Source organism: Panthera tigris, chromosome A1 (assembly GCF_018350195.1).
Source record: "Panthera tigris isolate Pti1 chromosome A1, P.tigris_Pti1_mat1.1, whole genome shotgun sequence".
Lineage (NCBI taxonomy): Eukaryota > Metazoa > Chordata > Mammalia > Carnivora > Felidae > Panthera > Panthera tigris.
The window spans coordinates 70536461-70557670 of record NC_056660.1 but is presented as its reverse complement, the minus strand read 5'-3'; the positions used below and the strand labels follow the sequence as shown (position 1 = coordinate 70557670).

The 21210-nt window shown below is 41.1% G+C and overlaps 1 protein-coding gene and 1 pseudogene across 1 annotated transcript in view; one reads left to right on the top strand and one right to left on the bottom strand.

The window, feature by feature from the left end:
• The window catches only part of PCCA (propionyl-CoA carboxylase subunit alpha), a 477968-nt gene that overhangs the window by 413717 nt on the left and 43041 nt on the right, over positions 1–21210 (bottom strand). The window lies entirely within an intron of this gene.
• On the top strand, positions 18–20447 carry LOC102969250 (annotated as a pseudogene).

Here is a 21210-nt window from a genome sequence, read left to right as displayed (position 1 = left end):
CAGAGCTTCGGCCAATCATGCGCCGAGACCCGCGGCCCCGCCCCCTGCCGCTCAGGAGGGGACGTAGGGGCGACTGGCCCAACCGCGGAAACTGGCAGACCCGCCGCGGGACGGCCGAGTGCCGGGACCCGAGGGAGGGGGCCCCGACCGGACCCCGGCGTGAGCGAGTCGGGGAGGACGCGCGTGAGTTCTGGCGGCAGCTGGTCCAAGCCTGCTTGGGGTAAACCCCGTCCTGTACCAGCGTCCACCTAGTTACAGTCCGTGGCCTGGCCACTCACTCCACGTCAGTTAGTGACCTAAGCCCCATGGCCACCCTGCAGGGCCGAGTGCCCTAAGTTCCAGACATAAGCCCGAACTATATTCCTTTTATTCGAAGGCATAAATTGCAAAGCACCAAATCAAGATAAGATTTTGAACAGATAGCAGAGATAATGCTCTAGGTCTAGAAATCAGAGATCGGAGCTCAGGCTCAAAATAGCTGCTTGTCCGAGGAATTAGCCAAAACCAGGTCAGTTTCTGTTGCTTGCTAGCAGGCACCCTTACGAGTAGTAGTACAACTACTAAGGGCCAGACCTTGTGCTGGATGTCCCAAATTCTATCTCATTTAACCTTCACAAGAATTCTAAAGGCCCACACATTATTCCCATTTTGAAAAACTGAATTCATAGGGAGGTAAAGTCATTTAGCCAGTAAATGGTGACACCAGGGTTTGAACCCAGGTCTGGCTGTCTTCAGAGACTAGGCTTTTGCTTTGCTGTATTACAAATTTTATAACATAAGCAGCACAGAGAAATAATATTATGATCACCCAGGCCCCCATTACATGGTTACAACAAATCAACATTTTGTCAGTCTTATTTCATCTAGTCCCCCTTTTCATCTTTTGCTGGAGTATTTTACATTGTTTTGTTTTGTTTTGTTTTAAGTTGAAAGAGAGAGAGAGAGAGCGAGCAGAGGAGGGGCAGAGAGAGAGGGAGAGGGAGAACCCTGAGCAGGCTTGGCGCGTTCGGCACAGAGCCCAACATGGGGCTTGATCCCACGAACTGTGAGATCATGACCTGAGTCCAAATCAAGAGACGGTCACTTGAAAGACTGAGCCAGCCAGGTGCCCCATGCTGGAGTATTTTAAAGCAAATCTCAGACATCAGGTCATACCGCCAACAAACAGGCCAGTATCAGCAGTTCTGCTCTTAACTATTTTCCTGCTCCTTCAGAGTCACCTTGAGAGAGTTGCAAAACTAGGAATGACCTAGAGTATGTTACAGCATAGCAAATGCCAAGAGATACAAGCAAAGTGTTTGGGATAGCAGAGAGGTGACATTTCGTGGAACTGTAAAATGTAAGTAGGAACTTTCATGACAGACCAAATAAAAAGGAGTATCAAGTTTCACAGGTTTTTTCATCTATGTATTTAAGGCTGGAATCATTTCCTACCCAAGAAACCTGCTTTTTTTTTTTTTTTCTTTTTCTTCTTCCCATTTTAACCTTTGGATTTGTTCTCCTTACATCCTGTCTGTTTTGTTCTTTTCATGAAAGGCACTTGTGGCAGAAACTACTTGTTTTCTCCACTCATTCCTTTAATAAGAGAGCTCCTAAGTTTTAGCTGCACACAGGCCACCCAGCTCAAGGCTGCAGTATCCAGCCTCCCTAACAAGGGGTATGGCCATGTGACTAAGGGCAGTCTCATGGAATGTAAGGGTTGTGCCCTTAAAGAGTAGACGCATGCCCTCCATTTCCTCTACTCTCCTTCCTGAAGTTAGACATGGGTGGGTGCTGGAGCAGTCATCTTCACTCCAAGACAGGAGCCCCATGTTGGAGATGGCAGAGCAAATGACAGGAGGAGCCCAACCCCCTGACTATGTGGAGCCATCTTATCAGCCTGCTGCTACTTAATGCATGTTCTGGGACAGAGAAATAAAGTTTTATCTTGTTTAAGTCATTGTTATTTCTGCCTTTACTACAGCAGCCAAAACTGTATCTTAACCAACTCATACTCTAGTATCCAGAAGTGAGGTGCTGACATAGTGAAACCTGAAATGCATGGTGATAACAGTGACAACCCCAAAATTGCAAACCAGAAGCTGAAAGCTGAAAACTCTTATTGCCATGGTACCTCTTTGGCAAAATGGTTACTTTCAAACTTCTGGACAGTCTTGCTATCACTATCACTGATACAACCTATACTTCTAATGCAATGTTTTCAAAGACCAGCAGCGGCATTTTAAGTTAAACAGTGCTACCTTGTCTGAGCTGTGCCACACACTTAGGATGTTTATGATCTCCAAAGCCCACTTCCTGTCTGAAATGTCTGTGAACAGTTGTTCCATATACTTTGTCTATCCACAGTGACAGAGAAGCAGTTACTTCATCATGGCCAGAAGTAGGTCTTTTCTCAAAACTCTGCAAGTATCTTTACATCGTCTTCTAGCTTCCAGAGTTGCTCTTATTTGTGATCCAATGTATCTGATGACAGTTACCTGGCTGCTATACTGTTGTGTAGTGGGTATGGAGCAGAGAGAAGTCAGAGTTGTAAATTAGGGAATCCTGACCAGCCATATGCACAACAAATAGCAAGCCTGCGCTCCACCAAGAGATCTTGACCTTTGAGCGACACGTATCTGGCTCTCTTTGAGTGAGAGTATGCGCAGACTAGGTATGCTGGATTGAAAACTGTGTTTCCCTAAATCCTCTTCCCTTTATGGTGCCTGGTTAGAGTTGATCAAAAGAAAAACTGATAAGATATTTAGAAGGCAGGAGTGAAACATTACTCTCTGAAGATTATTACCGTAAGATAAGTAACGTAGTTTCCTGGAAAGTCTCAGTTTGCTGTCATCCAGGTTGTTTTTCCCAACTGCTACCCCTGCTGACCACCAGCAACTCCACACCCACCACTGGCTGCTTGACTGGAGAGCCACAAAGGGGTTAACTATACATAGGTAACTGCTCCTTATTGACCCCCCCATGAGATCCTTCTCATTCCCATTTGGCAGCCAGACATGTATGGCTTCTCAGCTGTCTGTCAAACTCCATCTTGTCTACGTTGCAATGCATCAGGCAGACTGTTTTAATCTCTCTCTCTCTCTCTCTCTCTGGCCCTCTGAAAGGAGCCTGTAGCCATTGACTAATGAGAGAATGCTTCAGGGAAGGAAAAATAGCCCAAGTTTTCAGGAATTACTGGCTCTGAACTGCTAGTAATTCGTAGAGACCCAAAATGCCATTGTGTCCCACCACTGAAAGAGAATGTGGCACAACTATTTGAGTGATGAAAGGGGGGACCATGGCAGACACTGCTCATTGTCTTCTAATGTCCATCTTGCTCTCATTACTTCGGTAAAAGAACTCTCACAATTTAGGTGGGTGTATGGTAAGAACTACATTTCCTCGGGGAAGGAAGGACTTCCATGGCAGCAAGAGTGGCCAGGTTACTAAGTTTTGCCCAATGGGATGTAAGCAGAAGGGACGTGGACAGCTCTTGGGTTGTGTCCTTCAAAGGAAGGGGCACGTCTTCCACTTTCCCTTCTCTTCCCAGCTTGCCAGAATGGAGGCATACAGATTATAAGGAAAATTCCAAAGAGCTGAGGAGATGGCAGGATCTAGCTAACTGCTCTCCAAATATGTTCATTCTTCTTCCTGAGCATAATACTAGGCAACATTTCTAGCCTCCTTTACAGTTAGATGTAGTGAGGCACCTGCATTCCTGTCAGTGGAGTGTGAGTGGAAGTGAGATACTCCAACCTCGAGGCTAGGTTCATAAAACCCTCCATACATTTCTTCACACCCTTTCTTTCTCCTCTCATCTGCTGAGACTACTGGAAGGCACTAGATAGAAGGAGCCTTGGTATCTCAATGCTTAAGTAGACCAAGATCTTTCTTGCCTTCCCACACTAAACTGTGACATGAGCAAGAAATAAACTTTGTATTTGCTTAAGCCACTGAGATTTGGGGATTGCAAAAGCAGTTAATCTACCCAGCCTAATACAGTGTTAATAAAGGGAAAATAAACAGACTAAAAAGGACTTTTGTACACATCAGAAGGGAAAAGATGATATTTAAGAGGAAAGTAGATTTTTTTTCTGAAAATAGAATGAAGGAATATTTAACACTAAATTATAGAATTGATAAATTTTGACAAGAACTCTCCAAAATATTGAAAATATTTTTTACTATTACTATAAATGAATTAGACCACTGCTTAAAAACTGTCAGAATGAAAATATACATTAACAATATCAGGAATAGTATCCATCCTATGAATAGCACCCAAGGTATCTAAAAACATGGCAAGGATTTCTTCTCCTTGTTTTACTTATTTATTTTTTGCAAGAGAGAAAACACAAGCAAGAGAGGGGAAGAGGGAGAGGGAGAGAGAATTTTAAGCAGGCTCCATGCTGGCAGTGTAGGGCTGGCTCTCACAACCGTGAGATCATGACCTAAGCCAAAATCAAGAGTCAGGCACCTATCCAACTGAGCCACCGAGGCACCTTGCAAGAATTTCTTCTCAAAGAATTCAGTATTAGAGTAGGCTCCAGAGAAGGAGTTGGCAAACTTTTTCTGTTTAAGAAACAGTAAAGATTTCAGGCCTGTAAGAGGCACATAAGTCTCTGTTGCATATTCTTTTTTGTTTCTTTAGCAACCCTTTAAAATGTAGAAGTTTTTAAACTAAACTTTTAGCTTGCAGGCCTATAAAAACAAGAAGCAGGCTGGATTTGGCCTGGGGTGTAGTCTGCAGACCTCTGCTCTAGAGTAGTGCTATACTAAGTGTACTCCAGCAACCACTGCCCATTGGCCACCAATGTGAGAGTTATGTGACAAGGCTGTGATAAGATCTTTTAACAATTTATGTATTTATCTCAACACACAGTCTATGGTATATTTGTTCAGGTTGCTTTAGCAGATGTACTATAGACTGTGTGGCTTAAGCAGTAACTATTTCTCACAATGCTGGAAGCTGGGAAGTTCAAGATCAAGGTACCAGCAGACCCAGCGTCTGCTGGAGGCCGCTGCCCGGTTTGTAGCTGGCCATCATCTTGTATCCTCACACAGTGAGAGCAGAGAAAAATATCTAATGTCTAATGTCTTTCCTTATAAGGGCACTGATCCCATTCATGAGGGCTCTACTCTCACTGCCCAATCACTTCTAAAAGGCCCCAACTCCAAATACCATCATACAGGTGATTAGGTTCAACACATGAATTTTGGAAGGATACATTCAGTCCCTAGTAGGAACCTATAACTAACGTTTTGAGGATTGACACTGGCCTGCAGACCAAATTTTGTATGGTGCTGCAATCAAAGTCATGTCATGTTTTATGGACATCCACCATCCTTGGAACACCTTTCTAACATTGGGGAGTTTCCTACAGGATGAGTTCTCCCCAAGATAGAACCAGATATTTGCTTTGTCTTACTCCTTTACAGTTAGATTCAGGCAGATGATCTAGCTGCACCAGTAGCTGCACCCTAGAAAGGTGTTGATTCAAGACAGCTATGTGATAAGCAGTTGCTACCCAGAATCCATTTGCTGGTAAGGGTAGCAGCACAGGCTCCCAGCTACAGGATCCATGTGGGGTCTTCGCTGGGGTCTTGTAGGAATACTGGAGTATTCTGTCCTGTCTATGTATCCTCCAATTCTACTCTCAAGCCCTTTGGAGATCTTGTGAGTTAATGTCCCTTAATAGATTCCATTTCTGTTTAGACTAGCTAGACTCTTCTATTGCACCTAAGAACTTACTGATATAGATGTTTACTGATAAACGAAATTAATTCACCATCCCAAATTAAACAGTGTTCAGGTCCTATCATTAACACCAGATTATCACCAGATTAACACCAGATTATGTTTTTCTTCAATAAAAAATTTTGGAGTTTGTAAGAAATAATAATAAATAATAAAAATCATTTTAAAAATTGAGTTTGTTCCAATTAGTGTAAGAGAAAATTTTTAAATGTGGTCTATTTCCTCAAGGACTTCAAAATTTATCTAGAGAGTGAAAAGTAGCATACCAAAAACAAAAAATAAGCACCAAACTGTGCACCAAGATACAAAAGCCTATCTCTAAACAGCTCAGGAGGTGCAGCCAGGCCCAGAGCTCCTTCCTAGCATAGCAACCACAGAACATCCTTGAAGCTCTCGGTAACCAACTTTGTGTCCAGCAGCCTCCTCATTTTGGCCACAGGTTAAGGACACAAGAATTGAACCTGACTCTTAATGGAAGATTGTGGGAGAATTCTCAAATATGTTTGGGACCATGGTACCTATGCATAACAATTTTTACAGAAACAAATTAGTAATAGTTTATGACTATTGTCTTTAAGCAACGTATGCCAAGGTCCCCAAACCCTTTCATATCTGCCCTGAGAAAACAAATAACATTTGTAAATACTGTTATTTAGGGAACTTCCTTGCTTACTCTTTTTGATATGTGTAGATTAAGGATAAACTTGACTGGATCCTGGAAGATCAAAAGAACTACAAAGAGTCCATTTCTGACCCAAATGAAAAAAAGACAGTAGATAAAATAATAATAATTAGTATTTATTGAATGCTTATTCTATGCCAGAGACTGTTCTCAGCAAAGTGGTGTTTGGAGACAAAGCTGAAGGAAGAGGAAAGACCAGACCCTGAGGAAAGTAAATATTATACTATGGAGTTTGGGGCTTTCATCTTCCAGGCCAGAAATCACAATGTGGCAGAATGTGGGCCACACATAGCACAAGACTATGTTTGGCTTTAGCCGTGTGTGTGTGTGTGTGTGCGTGCGTGTGTGTGTGTGTGTGTGTGTGTGTGTGCGTGCGCGCGCGCGCAGTGCACTCCTGTGCACGTTGTATGTTTCTCAAATTGAATTAGTTAACTATTCAAAATATGGCAGCTTTCGCGTATAAATCCAAATTTTCTTTTCTTGAGATAGTGAAAGATTTAACAATGCGGGGATCCCCACCTAAAAACATTCAAAGGCATCACCATGTGCCACACTCAGTCCTTTACTCATTCTCTTTAGATGCTTGTGTTTTTTTAATCCCTGTTTTATGAGGTGGAAAACCTGAAGCATCTTAATCTAGGAAGTGATACTGTCTTTGCATTTTATAATTTTTTTGTATTATTCTAGAACTAGTGCAAAAGTATCCACATGGATAAATCTCACAAATATAAGATGCAGCATAAATAAGTAAATTAAATAAATAAATAAATAAATAAATAAATAAATAAATAACAAATTGCTGAAGAATATATACAGTTTGATACTATTTTAATGAAAGTTTTAACATGAAACAGTCTTATATTATTGAAGAACACATGCATAAGTAATAAAGGGATGAAATAATGTGTGGGAACACTAGTTACTGAGTTTGAGAGGCAGGTTGCCCTTGCCGAGGGAGGCTAGGGCTGCCATAACTGGGTAGCTTAGATTTTTATTTTCCCACAGTTCTGGAGGCTAGAAATCCAAGATCAAGGTGCTGGCCAATTCAGTTTCTGGTGAGAACTCTCCCTAGCTTGTGGACAGCTACCTTCTCATTGTGTCCTCACATGGCCTTTCTTCCCTGCTTATGTTCAAGGAGAGTGACAGAACTCTCAAGTAACTTTTCTTCTAAAGTCTCTAGTTCTGTCAGTTCAGAGTCTGACCCCAATGACCTCATTTAACTTTTAATCACTTCCATAAAGGCCTTATCTCCAAATACAGTCACAATGAGGTTAGGGCTTCAACATATGAATGGGGCAGGAGTGGGGAGGGGGAGATACATTCAGCCCATAACACTGTCCCATGAAGGGTCACACATAGCACACTCTTGACCCAGCAATGAAAATGCATATGTGCAATGTTTTTGCCCAGGGAAGACTTTCAGAGACTCAGTGAGCAATGTTTCTACCAGCGGCTAGTCATGTAAGCACCCTTTGCTTAACACCTACCAAAACTCCAGATACCCAGAAGAAAAGCAGGTGTTCAGCAATAAACCACATTATTTGCATAGTCTGAGCACAGTGGGCCACCCTTATCAGTGGAAGGCAGTAGGAATGTTTCCAAAATCCAGCCAAGGGCCAACTTTGCAATCAGCCCCTTCTAAAGAAAGTCACCTCAGGGGTGCCTGGGTGGCTCACTCGGTTGAGCGTCTGACTCTTGATTTTGGCTCAGGTCACGACCCTAGAGTTGTAGGATTGAGCCCTAAGTTGGGCTGTCTGCAGTGCCTCCTTGGGATTCTCCCTTCTTCCTCTCTATCTGCCCTTCCCCCACTCATACTCTCTCTCCCAAAGTAAAAACAAACTTTAAAAAAATGAATAAAGATAGTCACATGAGGCTTGCTGTTCCAACTCTCCTCTGCACACTTACCAATGACCTCCTCAGCTCTGCTGTATCGCTTCCACCTTCTGGTTAACAACTGCTAAGATACCCAACTGCTAAGCACTAAAACTGGTATAGTAACTGTCTATAGATTGTTTCTAGGTTTTAATACCATTGCCAATCAAAGCCAATCATAGTATACTTTATGACCTGAAAGGCCCTTACAATCCATAACATGTTCTCTCCCAAGGTAATAATTGATGATATCTTTCTAAATTAATTATGTGTCATACTTCAGGAGAGGATCTCACCCTCTTCCATCCCTGGGTGCTGATTAACATAGCAAGCAAGCTCTTCAGTCTCGTTACCATAGCAAAGATAGTTTGGTGACCATCTTAATCCAACAACAGAGTTTGAAACACTTAAAGCATAGTCAAGAATGTTTCTAAAAAAAAAATAAAAAAGAATGTTTCTAGTGCATATCCTACTCCCTATAATAAAATCCTGGCAAAACTAAAGCTAGAAAAGAGAACAGAACCAAAGCTTCTTTGAGCACTTCCAAATGCTTTATATAAAATTGCCGGGGCGCCTGGGTGGCACAGTCGGTTAAGCGTCCGACTTCAGCCAGGTCACGATCTCGCGGTCCGTGAGTTCGAGCCCCGCGTCGGGCTCTGGGCTGATGGCTCGGAGCCTGGAGCCTGTTTCCGATTCTGTGTCTCCCTCTCTCTCTGCCCCTCCCCCACTCATGCTCTGTCTCTCTCTGTCCCCAAAATAAATAAATAAAAAAAAAAAAAATTAAAAAAAAAAATTAAAAAAAAAAAAATTAAAAAAAAAAAATAATAATAAAATAAAATTGCCCTAACAATGGGATATGAATGTGTTTTGGTAATTGTGTGTTCATATTTTTTAAGTATATTTATTTAATTTGAGAGAGAGAGAAAAAGAGTGCACACAAGCAGGCAAGGGGCAGAGAGAGAGGGGGAGAGAGAATCTCAAGCAGGCCCCACGCTGTCAGAGCAGAGCATGACACGAGGCTCAAAGCACAAACCAAGAGATCATGACCTGAGCCAAAATCAGGAGTCAGACACTTAACCAACGGAGTCACCCAGCCACCCTGGTAATTGTGTGTTTATTAGAATTAAGTTTTCTCTTTTCAGAAAGCCACAACTTGTACAGAAGCATAAAGTTTCCTACCTAAGGAGTCTTAACTTTCTCTCTAGGGGCGGAAACATTCATTTCACTGGAATTTTTACTAAGGAGCTTTATAAAGCTCAGTACTTCATTGCCCATATCATCCTCAATCCTCAGGTAATACAGAAAAGACAAATAGAATTCTCAACTCTAGCTAAATTTTTAGAAACTCTGGAACTTGGCCTGAACAGTTGCCTTTTATCTTAATGACAACGAAATCAAACTCCATAGGGAGCCCATTGACTCTCAGTCTATTAACTAATAGGCAGGCATCTTATCTGCCTGTCCCCAGTTATAGACTTTTCCTTATTACAGGCTGAAATAGCCAAGTATTGCAAATGACTCATGTGATACATTGAGTTGTTTTTAATTTTTTTAAGGTATGGTAAATTATAATTAACATCAAATTTACCATTTTAACCATTTAAGTTTATTTATTTACTTTGAGAGAGAGCAAGAGCACAAGCAGGGGAGGGGCAGCAAGAGGGAGAAAGAGAATCCCAAGCAGGCTCCATGCCCTCAGTGCAGAGCCCAATGCCGGGCTGGATCCCACCAACCATGAGGTCATGACCTGAGCTGAAATCAAGAGTCAGATGTTTGACTGAGCCACCCAGGCTCATTATAACCATTTTAAGCCACCCCATTATGTATATATACGTATATATACGTATATATATGTATATATACATATGTGTGTATATGTATATATATACATATATATACATATATACATATACATATATATAGCCACCCATTTTAAGGGTACGGTTCGGTGGTATTAAATACATTGACATTGTTGTATAAACCATCACTACCATCCATCTCCAGAACTTTTCTCACCTTGCAAAATTGAAACTGTTTTTCTTAAACACTAACTGCCCATTTTCTGCTCCCCGCAGACCCTAGCCACCACCCTTCTACTGTCTCTATGAGTTTGACTATTCTAGATATCTCCTATAAGTGAAATCAATGCACAACTTTGTCAACAGATGTGAGTAGCTTTTTCAGAACATCCTTCAAAACAACCCTTTTCACTATTTAAAATGAGAGGTGTTATCTCTTTAAAGAACCATGAGAAAAAGACTGCCCTGACCTCACTGGAAAGGACATTACAGGCACTATGAACAACTAACACAGTCGTCCCACTCTGGGGTGTTGATCCTTGCTTTCTTACTTGTTAATGAAGGAGAAAGAAATCCTTCTTGATCAGAAAGACTGTTTGTTCCTGCTACAGACCTCAACCTGAGAATTCTTAGGAGTACTCCAGAAGCAGAAAACCACAGGAAAGAGCTTCCACTCAAGACTATCAGAACAAACTAACGACTGCAGGCAGGAGACAGCCCAAGCCCCATGGAACATGGGAAGTCAGGGAACCAGCACTGCACATTGTCACACTTCAATCTGTATGCACGTTTTCTTAATTTTCCTACATATTTTCCTTTACCTCTTTTGGGTTAAGGTTCTGGATTGTTGACAGCTTGTTACCTCTTAACTATGGTACCTATAAGCAATGGTTCGCTTATAGATAGAATCAGCTGATGAGAATTGTTGAATTGTCGGGAATCTTATTAAATTCTTCAAAGCTTGAAATCAGCCTGTGGAAACTTTTACACAGTGGAAACAAGAAAACTACACATCAGGGCCTCCCCTACTCCCACTGTCCCAGAGAAAGAATCTGTTGTTAAACATTTACCAGCACACCACTGCCTAAAAAGTACCCATCCTTAATATTGCCCTTTGCATTCTTAGTCACTTCCAAGCATACACCCAACTGACTACAATTTGCTTATGATATGGCTAAAATATACCACTAAACTGTTAAATTTGTATTCACTTTCCTTTGAGGACCACCCAGCTTCACTTGGTACCAGTTCCTAGGTATCAGGTGGTTCCCTAAGTAACTGGACTCAACCACTAAGCACCTTTTTAGATGGAAAACACCTCAATAAGCCAGGTGACCAGAGATCTGAAACTCCTTATCATAAAATACTAAAAAGAGAGATTCCTCTCTCCACTTGTAAATCTTTCGTGAGTGCTAGACTTTGGAAGTAACTGTTCACAGTCACAGAGCTTTAGAAAGCAGGAAACAGATGGCGTATATCCAGAGGTTATGTCACATTCACACACCTTACCAGGCAGCACACCAGGGATGCTCAACATGGAGCTCTCGCTTTAGATCTAGCCCATGATTACTCTAAATTCACTTGCTGGCACTGGACTTATCTCGATGAGTGACACCATCACCGAAGTTACCACAAGACTCCTTTTCTTGTAAAAATCGTGTGCTGAGCTGAAATCTAGCTGCCAGTTCCTTTCACAACTTTGGCTCCAAAGCAAGATGTTTCTTATTAGAGAGAGATAAGAAGACACAGAATATTTCTCAACCTTGTCTGGGAAGGGCAGGCACCACTGCCTGTCCCTCTAAGCCTGGACAACTCAGCACAGGCCTGTGTCTTTCATTCCTGCCACTAGAAAACTAAAATTTCTCACACACGTTAAGAGATCCAAATTGTTTGGGGCACCTGGGTAGCTCAGTCAGTTCAGCAACTGACTTCAGCTCAGGTCATGATCTCACGGTCTGTGAATTAGAGCCCCTGAGCTGTCAGCACAGAGCCTGGAGCCTGCTTCAGATTCTGTGTCTCCCTCTCTTTCTGCCCCTCCCCACTTGCACTCTGTCTTTCTCAAAAATAAATAAACATTAAACATTTTTTTAAAAAAAGAGAGATCCAAATTGTTCATTTTTGGCACAAGTGGCCCTCACTCTGAGCACTTAATCTTTCTTAAAATAGACACTGAGTATTTTGTCTTAATAATAAGGCTGCATTTCAGGCTGGGCTGCTTTGCAGGCTGAGGAACTTCATGTGTCAAATGGTGATGGTGTAAACTCCTGGTAAATGCAAGGCTTAATTCCATTAATTTGTGCAATTATATACTTAATATATGTATCACCCATAAACTCTATTGTAGCAGAGTTTATACTTTTATCATTCATTGTTGTTTCTCCTATGCCTGACACATATACTAGGCACACAATAAATGTTTCTGAAATATGTATATACACACATACACACACACACACACACATATACATATATATGTATATATATGGGTTTATATTGATAGTTCCAATTTAAAGTTAGGATTATAGTGATTTTTTTATCTTCATAACTTGGAAATCTTGGTTCCTAATAACATTAATATTTCCTTATTTGTTTTATTTTATCATACACAAAAGCACAAGAACAACAATATTGCTAACAATAAACTTATTGAATGCAGTTCAAAGTATCTTTGGAGTTTTATTTGTCCTTAGACTTTATATGGGCAAAATGTTACAGTGGTCTATGTTCCAAAGTAACTTTAATTATCTTCTCGGGATGCCTGGCTAGCTCAGTCAGTAGAGATATGACTCTTGATCTTGGGGTTGTAAGTTAAAGACCCATGTTGGGTGTAGACACTACTTAAAAATAAAATCTTAAAAAAAAAAAAGTAATTATGTTCTCAGTGCAATTGGGTTTCATATTCAGTTCCACTCATTGGTTTCTGTTTGTGTTCAATTTTAGGGTTTTTTTTTTCTTATTTAACTTAATTTTTTGAATATATAAATCATTTACATGATTCAAAAGTCAAAGCTAAAAGGATACCCAAAGAATTAAATTCTTGCACCCACCTTTATTCCTTATACCCATTCTACCCATCCTTATTAGGAACCCTTTCCATTTTCAGAAATATCTTGTTTATTCTTATTTTTTTCATACAAATAAATATATATACCTATGTACAAGTATATACAAATATGTTTATGTGTGGATATGCCCTAGTTTATTCAATCAGTCTTCTATTGATGGATACTTGGATTTGTTTTTAAGCTTTTATTACAAATAACTTCACAATGCAGAGCAAAGTGCATACCATATTTTGCATTTGTAAAGGGATTATTGTCAGCTAGTTTCCCAGAAAGATTACTGAGTCAAAGGGTAAACGCACATATAATAATTTTGTTGAATATTGTCCAATTTTCCCTCCAGAAAAATTTTGCCCTTTTGCAATCCCACTGGTGATGTTTAAGAATACCTGTTTCTGGGAGTACCTGGGTGGCTCAGTTAAGTGTCTATTTTTTTTTTAATGTTTATTTTATTTTTTTGAGAGAGAGAGAGACAGAGCATAAGCAGGGGAGGGCAGAGAGAGAGGGAGAGAGAGAATCCGAAGCAGGCTCCAGGCTCTGAGCTGTCAGCACAGAGCCTGACGTGGGGCTCGAACTCACGAGACTTTGAGCTGTGAGATCACGACCTGAGCTGAAGTTGGCCGCTCAACCGACTGAGCCACCCAGGCGCCCCAAGTGTCTGCCTCTTGATCTCAGCTCAGCTCATGATCACAGTTCCTGGGATTGAGCCCACATCAGGCTCTGCATTGACCATGCAGAGCCTGCTTGGGATTCTCTCTCTTCCTCTCCCTCTGCCTCTCCCCTGCTCACTCACTCTCTCTCTTTCTCTCTCTCTCCAAAAATAAGTAAAATAAATTTAGAAAAGTTTCTGGGGTGCCTGGCTGAATCAGTTGGTGGAGCATATGACTCTCCATCTCAGGATTATGAGTTTGAGCCCCACGTTGGGTGTAGAGATTACTTCAGAATAAAGTCTTTTTTTTTTTAACGTTTATTTATTTTTGAGACAGAGAGAGACAGAGCATGAACAGGAGAGGGTCAGAGAGAGAGGGAGACACAGAATCCGAAACAGGCTCCAGGCTCTGAGCTGGCAGCACAGAGCCCAACGCGGAACTCGAACTCACGGACCGCAAGATCATGACCTGAGCCGAAGTCGGCCACTTAACCGACTGAGCCACCCAGGTGCCCCAGAATAAAGTCTTTAAAAAAAAAGAATACCTGTTTCTCTCCGGGATTACCAACATAGGGTGATGTCAAGCTTTTGGACCTCTGCCAGTCTGGAACTGGGAAGGATTTGAGATGTCACCTTCCTTGAGTGCTAACAAGTTAGCCTTAGTGGGTGTTACAAGAAGGCCTCAGACTCTTAGGTCAAAAACAAGAGAATCTATTAGTTATGGTACAGCAGAAGCCTGAGCTTCATGTTGGCATCAGTTCATCTTGCCTCCCACGTCCCATGGGGATGATGAGGAGCAGCCCGAGTGAATGCTGTGGCCAAGTGGGTTTGTGTCACAGCAGAGGAACACCGAGCCTAGGAAACCCCTAATCTTATATGGGGCTGCTATATAACCTGCCTAAGCTTTACTCCGAAGGAAATATTATCTTTATTATCCCAGTCAGAAAACAAATCTGCCCTCTGTTGCATGTGCATTTCTTTGTTTTGTTTTGAATGTTTATTTTTGACAGAGAGAAAGCACGATTGGGGGAGAGGCAGGGGGGCGTGGGGGGGGGCACAGAGAATCCAAAGCAGGCTCTGTGCTAACAGCAGAGAGCCCGACGTGGGGCTGCAACACACAAATGGTGAGATCATGACCTGAGCTGAAGTCAGATGCTTAACGGACTAAGCCACTCAGGCACCCCTGCATGTGCATTTCTTTTAGGAAGAATGTCACCGACTACTTTTTCAAATGTCTCATAGGCATTTGCCTTTCATCTCCTGTGAACTGTCTCAACATTTCTAGCTATTCTCCTCCTGGGTTTTTGTCTTTGGCCTTTTTTTTAAACAGTTTTATTATGATATAATTTACATAGAATGACATGCTCACCCATTTAAAGAATACCATTCAATAAGTAGTATATTTACAGAGTTGTGCCACCATCACCATAATATAACTTTGGAACATTTTTAATACCTCCAAAAGAAACCTCTTACCCATTAGCAGTCATTCTCATTCCCACACCCCATCCCCACCCCACCCCACCCAGCCCTAGGTGACTGCTAACTTCCTCTCCTTCTCTGCAGATTTGCCTATGCTAGATGTTCCATGTAAATGGTATCACACCGTATGTGGTCTTTTGTGACTGGCTTCTTTTGCTCAGCATGCTTTCAAGGTTCATCCATGCTGTAGCATCAATCAATACACTTCTTTATTTTTTGTTATGTATTGATAGAAATTAATCATTTTGTGTAATTTCAGTTGAAAATATTTTCTGCCAGTTTTTCATTTGTCTTTTGACTTTGCTTATGATGATTTTGCCAAGCACAAGTTTATATGTATCTGTCTGTATGTATGTATATGTAGATAGATAACTTAGATATCAAATGTTAGATAGGTAGAGATGTATTTAAATGTATTGATCTTTCTCCGTGGCTTCTGGGATTTGAATTATAATAGAATGGCTTTCCTCATGTCCAGGTAATAAAGAAATGGATATGATTCACTCTTGAATATGTTGTTTCATTTTTTTTACATTGAAATAACTGATCTATTTGGAGTATATTTTAATGTAAAGTAAGGGACATAAATTCAACTATATTTTTTTCAAATGACTCTCCAGTTGTGCTAATCCCATTTTTTTAAGTTAATCTTTCCCCTCAATGATTTAAGATGCTTCCTTTGTCATATGCTAAATTTCCACATGTGCTTGAAATTATTTCCATTGGTTTGTCTGTTAGCCAGGTATCAACACCACACTGTTTTAATTATAGGATCTTTATAGTAATTTTTAATATGTGGTAAGGCCAACCCCTCTAATTGCTTTCTTTTGAAGATGTTCATGAGTATTCCTGCTTATTTATTTTTCCATATGAAGTTTAGGATCCAGTGCCAGGAAAATTTTGCTGGCATCTTTTTAGGGAATTACATTAAATTTATATATTAACTTGGAGAGACTTGAAATATTTATGATGTTGATTGGTCCTCTCCAAGAACAAGGAATGTGTTTCTATTTTTGATCATATTTTTGTGACTTTTCAGAATGTTTCAAAATCTTCCTCATATAGGCTTTATGCATAATCTCTTAAAACAGTGCTTCCCACTCCTCTAATAACTAGGTCAACCGAGTATGGCCAATTATAGTAGCAGCTCTTCTCTTTGAGGAGGGATGAGGAGGTGGGCTGAGACAGAGGGAAAAGAAGAGCAAATATCTTCTATGTTCTACTTTCCCTGAGTTTTGTTCTATTAGCCCCACTGAGAGTTTTGCCTATGTATGCTGCTAGTTATGCTATTATATAGTACTCACTGAAACACTGTCTTCCATGAGCTTTACTGGACAATATGGCTGAGCATAATGCGGGATGGGAGACAGACTAGAGACTGAATTTGGGAATCTAGTGTATAATGGGCTTTGGAGTGAAGCTATTCTACTTTTTACTCAAGTCGGAGATTTGTAACAGGAGACCTCGTCTGCTCAACGAATTGATTCCAGAAGGAATCAGAGGAGAAATAGCAATTATCAGGAAAGTGGTTTCACAAAGGTGAAAGCAGCACTTCCCTGGTAGATATCTCTGCTGTGAGATAGCTGTACTCCAGGTTAACTCGAGGCTTGCTTTAAAACCTAATGGTGTAACAGACAGTATATTACAAAAAGGAAGTATAGGAGGAGAGGAAAAAGCCTATTTCTTCTTTCAAATCCTTCTAGCTGCTCTTTAGCTCAGAGAACAAAGAGATTTATTATATAGGACCAGCAGCAATTTTGTGTTAATAATACTCAGTCATCTCTCTATTGGCACCATCATCTAAGCCTCAATAGGGACCCTGGAGTTACCCACAGATTAGCAAAATAAAAGGCCTTCTCTTCCAAAAGACTTCCCATGCTTTGAACCTTTCCTAATACCCTCAGTCTTAAAATGTACCAGAACATCCATCTAATAGGGTACTGTGTACCTGTAATAGGGAATAAGGAAAATATCTACATACAACAGTGGACTGATTGCCAGGATATATTGTTGAGAGAAAGAAATCAAGGTAGGGATGTGTGGCTGGCTCAGTCAGTACAGCCTACAACTCTTGATTCTAGAGTTGTGAGTTCAAGCCCTATGTTAGGGTGTGGAGCCTACTTTAAAAAAAAATCAATGTAGAGAAAAGTATGTATAGTATACTAACATTTATCTAAGAAATGAGGACTAGATATAGATACATAGATATGCTTATATTAGGAACAATGGAGGGGTACCTGGGTGGCACAGTTGGTTGAGTGTCCTACTCTTGATCTCAGCTCAGGTCTTGATTTCAGGGTCATAAGCTCAAGCCCTGCACTGGGCTCCACGTTGGGTGTGAAGCCTACTTAAAAAAAAAAAAATGGAGATAATCCATAGCTCTTGCCTCCACTCCTGCTAACAGTCTGACCTGCTCACACCGAGAGAGCCTGTAACTCCACTGTGCCATCTGTGGCATTTGGGCCCCTTTTGGCAGTGATGATGGTTTCTCTGATCAGTGTCTGAGTGCTATGAAGATTTCACATAGAGGTCCAGATTCACTTCATCTTCAGAATGTCAACAGACACATAAATTGCTGTTTTGGATTTCACTGGTTGGCCGTGGTTGACCAGTTGTTTGGATTGCAACCAATTTGAGCAAAGAAATATCTTTACTGTGGCTTTGTTACGAAGGCAAAATCTATAACCACAAGGAGACGAAATACATTTCCTTTTTTTTTTAAGTTCATTTATTTATTTTGAGAGAGACAGAGATAGTGCAAGTAGGGGAGGGTTAGAGAGAGAGGGAGACAGAGAGAATCCCAGGCAAGCTCCACACTGCCTGCGCAGAGCCTGATGCAGGGCTCAAACCCACAAAACGTAGAGATCATGACCTGAGCCAAAGCCAAGATTCGGACGCTTGACTGAGCCACCCAGGCACCCCAAAACACATTTTCCTTTTTAATTTAATTAGACTTTAATTCTCCTATTGAACTTATTTTGAATTTATTTTGAATTTAATTATTAGACCAAAATGGATGGTGAGTCGTCCTTCATCATTATAATAAAGGAGGAACTGAGCAAATAATTTGTATGTTGGATGAGGTGTTTGTATTTATTTTTTAGGATACTGCCAATAAGAAAGTGTTCCTGGGCACGGTCACCTATGAAGTCAGATCTTTGTTTAAAGTCACGATAGAAGACGGATTTTTGGCTATTTGTTTAGAAGCTAAAGGTCTTGTTAACTTGAAGCATATCACAACTCCTTTATCAAAATGGAACCTTACCAAAAAAAGTGGAGCCTTTTCTTCTGGTACACTATCAAATTCTTGATTTAAAGCCAAGTGACAAAGTTGCATCTATGGAAATGATTCACTATCATCACTGCAGAGATGAACATCTGCTTGCCCTCTGTAACAGTGTAGAGAAACTATTCCCAGGTCTTGACACAGAAACTGCTAAGAGAAGGTGAAGAGAACTGGAGACAGCAAGTATAGGCCACTCTTTCAAGGACTTTTGCTATAAAGGACAGGGAAAGGTGGAAGATGAGAGACAGTACAGTGTGTGTGGATGTACATATGCTATAAATGATCCAGTAGAGAGGAGAAAAACTGATGATGCAAGGGACAAGGGGAACAATCCTTAAAACTGAAACTCAAGGCAAACCTGTTGTGATTCCATTGTGACAAAGTAAGTAATGTTTCCTGGGGAAGCAGATTTAGTCATGTTCTTTTTTCCTCTTCATATACATGTCTACTTTTTTTTGTTTTTTTTGGATCCTTTTTAACAGTGCTATTAAGAAACACTGGATGACAGAAGGACTGGATGCCTTTTATCAGGGGGCTTGGATTCCAGCGGAGTTGCTGTCACCCTACTGAAGCAGCTAAAAGAGGCTCTGGGACAGTATGTTCTCAGACATTTGCAACTGGCAGGGAGAAAGTCCCCATTTACTGGCTGCTGGAAAGGTAGCAGATCACATTGGGAGTGAACATCATGAAGTCCTTTTTAACTGTGAGGAACGCATTCAGATATTGAATGAAGTCATATTTTCCTTGGAAACTTATGACCTTACAACAGCTAACACTCCAGTAGATATGTATTTAATTTCCAAGTACATTTGGAAGAACACAGCACGGTGATCTTCTCTGGAGAAGGTTCTGATGTACTTCCACAGGGTTACATATATTTTCACGAAAACTTCTTTTAAAAAAGCCAATGGTAGAGAGAGAAACTTCTGAAAGAACTCTGTTTGTTTGATGTTCTCCACACAGATCAAACTACTGCTGCCCATGGACTTGAACTGAGAATCCCATTCCTGGATCATTGATTTTCTTCCCATTACTTGTCTCTGGTACCAGCAAAGAATGGAATAGAGAGAGAGAGAAAGAGAGAGAGTATTTGAAGACTCTAGTCTTCAATCTGGAGAGAATCTGGTGGAGTGCCTGGGTGGCTCAGTTGGTTAAGCATCTGACTCTTGATTTTAGTTCAGGTCATGATCTCATGGTTTGTGGGACTGAGCCCCCCGTTGGGCTCTATGCTGACAGAGCAGAGCCTGCTTAAGATTCTCTCTCTCTCGGGGCGCCTGGGTGGCTCAGTCGGTTGAGCAACCGACTTCAGCTCACGTCATGATCTCATAGTTTGTGAGTTCGAGCCCCACGTCGGGCTCTGTGCTGACAGCTCAGAGCCTGGAGTCTGCTTCAGATTCTGTGTCTCCCTCTCTCTCTGCCCCTCCCACGCTCATGCTCTGTCTCTCTCTGTCTCCGAAATAAACGTTAACGATTTTTTTTAAAAAGGAAAAAAAGATTCTCTCTCTCCCTATTTTCCCCATCCTGCTCACACACTCTCTCTCTCTCAAAATAAGTAAACTTTAAAAAAAAAGGAGAGAGATTATCTGGTGACCAATAGAAGCCTTCAATGGTGGTATAACCTCAGTTAATAGTTTCTGGTTTATGATTTTACAGGAACATATTGAACGTTAGGTTCATGATACACTGACAGTAACTGCAAGACAAACATTTCCCTCAGTACTCCTCAAACCTACAAAGGCAATTACTACCATTAATATTTGAATGCTGCTACCCAGGCCAGGCTGACTGGCTGACCGATTACTGGATGCCCAACTGGATCAATGCCACTACCCTTCTGCCTGCACTCTGACCCATTACAAGTCAGCTACCAAAGGTTAGGCACTCTCTAAAAGAGAAACTGAAAGTAAACATTCCTCTTTCTTGTGAAGGGTAGTGGGATTGTTTGGTAGGACCAAACATCCATATGTACTTGGACATGAAAAAACAACCCTCTCAAATCTAAAAAAAAAAACAACATAAAATAAATCACAAAATTAAAAAGAAATCGTTCCTGGGGCACCTGGGTTGGTTAAGTGACCGACTCTGGATTTTGGCTGAGGTCCTGATCTCACGGTGAGATCGAGCCCCATGTCAGGCTCTGTGCTAACCAAGCAGAGCCTGCTTGGGATTCTCTCTCTCTTTCTCTCTCTCTCTCTCTCTCTCTCTCTCTCTCTCTCTCTCTCCGCCCCTCCCCCACACATGCACACACACACTCTCTCTCTCAAAATAAATAACTAAACAAAAAAAAAGAAAAATAGAAATCGTTATTAATGGGATGAGAAGAGGAATAGGATAGAGACAGAGATAGAAGCCAGGTATGTTTTGTATACTTGACTTTGAAACCATGTAAATATTTTACACAGATCTAAAAGAGTTAAATTTTTAAAATTTTTTTAATATTTTATTTATTTTTGGGGGGGGGGGCGACAGAGAGGGGGGCAGAAAATTTCAAGCAGGCTCTGCATTGATAGCAGACAGCCTGACGCGGGGTTCCAATTCAGGAACTATGATGAAATCATGACCTGAGCCAAAGTTGGACACTTAACCTACTGAACCACCCAGGTGCCCCTAAAACAGGATTAAATTTTAGCAACCTTGGGGA